The sequence below is a fragment of the Oncorhynchus keta genome, chromosome 20 (genome assembly GCF_023373465.1).
Source record: "Oncorhynchus keta strain PuntledgeMale-10-30-2019 chromosome 20, Oket_V2, whole genome shotgun sequence".
Taxonomy (NCBI): Eukaryota; Metazoa; Chordata; class Actinopteri; order Salmoniformes; family Salmonidae; genus Oncorhynchus; species Oncorhynchus keta.
In genome coordinates this window covers 44,173,207-44,177,354 of record NC_068440.1, presented here as the reverse complement: position 1 = coordinate 44,177,354, position 4,148 = coordinate 44,173,207, and the positions used below count along the sequence as shown (strand labels likewise).

At 36.8% G+C, this 4,148-nt stretch overlaps 1 long non-coding RNA gene across 1 annotated transcript; it reads left to right on the top strand.

Annotated features, from left to right (window-relative positions):
- The first annotated feature begins 894 nt into the window (after positions 1-894).
- LOC127910134 (uncharacterized) lies at positions 895-3,785 on the top strand. The gene is made up of 2 exons (XR_008073998.1): positions 895-1,948; positions 3,300-3,785. It is a non-coding gene; the product is annotated as an uncharacterized LOC127910134 (long non-coding RNA).
- The last annotated feature ends 363 nt before the right edge of the window (positions 3,786-4,148 follow it).

The window sequence follows — 4,148 nt, the reverse complement described above, 5'->3', positions numbered from 1 at the left end:
ATCGGACAAACCATATACACATTGGCCAATACCACCCAATTCGGCGTTGATTCATGCAAAGTGTATTGCAAATGCCATATGGTAATTGCCAGTTGTAACACTTTAAAAATTCAACAGGGGGCAAATGCGCTCCACCGGGGTTTTTCATATTGGAGATGTAACCCAAATTAATGTCCAAAAGTAAAATTTTGAAAAAATGAACTTTTTTTCAAAAACTTATCACCCCTAAAAAAGTGCTTTCTGGACCGTTTTTCGAAATTCTTTCGATTTTTTGTCAATTACACATGTGTAAGAACTGTATGAATATACTTTTGTCCAATTTTATTATCATAATTTTTTTTTTTTTTATATGCGCATAAGGAATATGTTTTGTCCAATTCCAATATGATTTCATAGGAAGTCAAAGTCAAAAGTCAAAAATGTCAAAATTTTGTAAAAACTTCACACACCCATAAAAAAGTGCTTTCTGGACCGTTTTTCGAAATTCTTTCGATTTTTTGTCAATTACACATATGTAAGAACTGTATGAATATACTTTTGTCCAATTTTATTATCATAATTTTTTTTTTTTTTTTTTACATGCGCATAAGGAATATGTTTTGTCCAATTCCAATATGATTTCATAGGAAGTCAAAAGTCAAAAGTCAAAAATGTCAAAATTTTGTAAAAACTTCACACACCCTTAAAAAGTGCTTTCTGGACCGTTTTTGAAATTCTTTCATTTTTTTGTCAATTACACATGTGTAAGAACTGTATGAATATACTTTTGTCCAATTTTATTATCATATTTTTTATATATTTTTTAAATTGTGCATAAGGATTTTTTTGTGGGCCAAATGACGTAAGAAATTTGACATGCTCAAAATCCTGCAGAAATGCAAAATTGACTGGCCTGATGAACTCGGGATGGCCGGGCAGTGATAGTTGTTCCTTTCCATCACTCGTTGTGTTGACTTCATCATGTCCATTTTGTGATGTTTTTTCACTATATAATCATATTGCAAGTGCACGTGCATTTGCAATATGTTTCAATGTGCATTTACCATATGAAATTTGACCTTGCTCAAAAATGCAAAATTGACTGGTCTGATGAACACAGGATGGCCGAGCAGTGATAGTTGTACATTTCCATCACTCGTTGTGTTGATTTCATCATCTCCGTTAGGTGATGTTTTTACACTATAGAATCATATTGCAAATGCACGTGCATTGTTGTGCAACTGGTAACCCAAAAATAAAAATATGGTTGTAAATGCATTTACCGGTCATTCTGATATTAATGCTCGCTATGGGAACACAGGATGGCCGGGCAGTGATAGTTGTACATTTCCATCACTCGTTGTGTTGATTTCATCATGTCCATTAGGTGATGTTTTTACACTATAGAATCATATTGCAAGTGCGCGCGCATTTGCAATATGTTTCAATGTGCATTTACCATATGAAATTTGACATGCTCAAAAATGCAAAATTGACTGGTCTGATGGACACAGGATGGCCGAGCAGTGATAGTTGTACATTTCCATCACTCGTTGTGTTGATTTCATCATGTCCATTAGGTGATGTTTTTTCACTATAGAATCATATTGCAAGTGCGCGCGCATTTGCAATATGTTTCAATGTGCATTTACCATATGAAATTTGACATGCTCAAAAATGCAAAATTGACTGGTCTGATGAACACAGGATGGCTGAGCAGTGATAGTTGTACATTTCCATCACCTGTTGTGTTGATTTCATCATGTCCATTTGTTTATGTTTTCTCACTTTTGCAAAGTCACTGTGCATTTGCAATATGGTTCAATGGGCAGGTACCATCACGAATTTGTCATGCTATAAAAATCCTGCAGGAATGTGAAATTGACTGGTCTGATGAACACAGGATGGCCGAGCAGTGATAGTTGTACATTTCCATCACTTGTTGTGTTGATTTCATCATGTCCATTAGGTGATGTTTTTCACTATAGAATCATATTGCAAATGCACGTGCATTGTTGTGCAACTGGTAACCCAAAAATTAAAATATGGTTGTAAATGCATTTACCGGGACTCCTATTATCCATGCCCGCTATGGGAGTACCCTACTACGGCCCTCTATCTATGGGGGCAGTCCTGAGTGCTTTATGGACTGTTTAAAATATTCTGATGGATACGCATGTTGTGCAACTGGTGATTGAAAATAGGCACCTGGTAACCCAAAAATGAAAATATGGTTGTGAATGCATTTACCGGTCATTCTGATATTAATGCCCGCTATGGGAACACAGGATGGCCGAGCAGTGATAGTTGTACATTTCCATCACTCGTTGTGTTGATTTCATCATGTCCATTAGGTGATGTTTTTACACTATAGAATCATATTGCAAGTGCGCGCGCATTTGCAATATGTTTCAATGTGCATTTACCATATGAAATTTGAAATGCTCAAAAATGCAAAATTGACTGGTCTGATGGACACAGGATGGCCGAGCAGTGATAGTTGTACATTTCCATCACTCGTTGTGTTGATTTCATCATGTCCATTAGGTGATGTTTTTCACTATAGAATCATATTGCAAATGCACGTGCATTGTTGTGCAACTGGTAACCAAAAATAAAAATATGGTTGTAAATGCATTTCGGTCATTCAAAATTGACTGGTCTGATGGGAACACAGGATGGCCGGGCAGTGATAGTTGTACATTTCCATCACTCGTTGTGTTGATTTCATCATGTCCATTAGGTGATGTTTTTACACTATAGAATCATATTGCAAGTGCGCGCATTTGCAATATGTTTCAATGTGCATTTACCATATGAAATTTGACATGCTCAAAAATGCAAAATTGACTGGTCTGATGGACACAGGATGGCCGAGCAGTGATAGTTGTACATTTCCATCACTCGTTGTGTTGATTTCATCATGTCCATTAGGTGATGTTTTTACACTATAGAATCATATTGCAAGTGCACGCGCATTTGCAATATGTTTCAATGTGCATTTACCATATGAAATTTGAAATGCTCAAAAATGCAAAATTGACTGGTCTGATGGACACAGGATGGCCGAGCAGTGATAGTTGTACATTTCCATCACTCGTTGTGTTGATTTCATCATGTCCATTAGGTGATGTTTTTACACTATAGAATCATATTGCAAGTGCGCGCGCATTTGCAATATGTTTCAATGTGCATTTACCATATGAAATTTGACATGCTCAAAAATGCAAAATTGACTGGTCTGATGGACACAGGATGGCCGAGCAGTGATAGTTGTACATTTCCATCACTCGTTGTGTTGATTTCATCATGTCCATTAGGTGATGTTTTTTCACTATAGAATCATATTGCAAATGCACGTGCATTGTTGTGCAACTGGTAACCCAAAAATAAAAATATGGTTGTAAATGCATTTACCGGTCATTCTGATATTAATGCTCGCTATGGGAACACAGGATGGCCGGGCAGTGATAGTTGTACATTTCCATCACTCGTTGTGTTGATTTCATCATGTCCATTAGGTGATGTTTTTACACTATAGAATCATATTGCAAGTGCGCGCGCATTTGCAATATGTTTCAATGTGCATTTACCATATGAAATTTGACATGCTCAAAAATGCAAAATTGACTGGTCTGATGGACACAGGATGGCCGAGCAGTGATAGTTGTACATTTCCATCACTCGTTGTGTTGATTTCATCATGTCCATTAGGTGATGTTTTTTCACTATAGAATCATATTGCAAATGCACGTGCATTGTTGTGCAACTGGTAACCCAAAAATAAAAATATGGTTGTAAATGCATTTACCGGTCATGCTGATATTAATGCTCGCTATGGGAACACAGGATGGCCGGGCAGTGATAGTTGTACATTTCCATCACTCGTTGTGTTGATTTCATCATGTCCATTAGGTGATGTTTTACACTATAGAATCATATTGCAAGTGCGCGCATTTGCAATATGTTTCAATGTGCATTTACCATATGAAATTTGACATGCTCAAAAATGCAAAATTGACTGGTCTGATGGACACAGGATGGCCGAGCAGTGATAGTTGTACATTTCCATCACTCGTTGTGTTGATTTCATCATGTCCATTAGGTGATGTTTTTCACTATAGAATCATATTGCAAATGCACGTGCATTGTTGTGCAACTGGTAACCC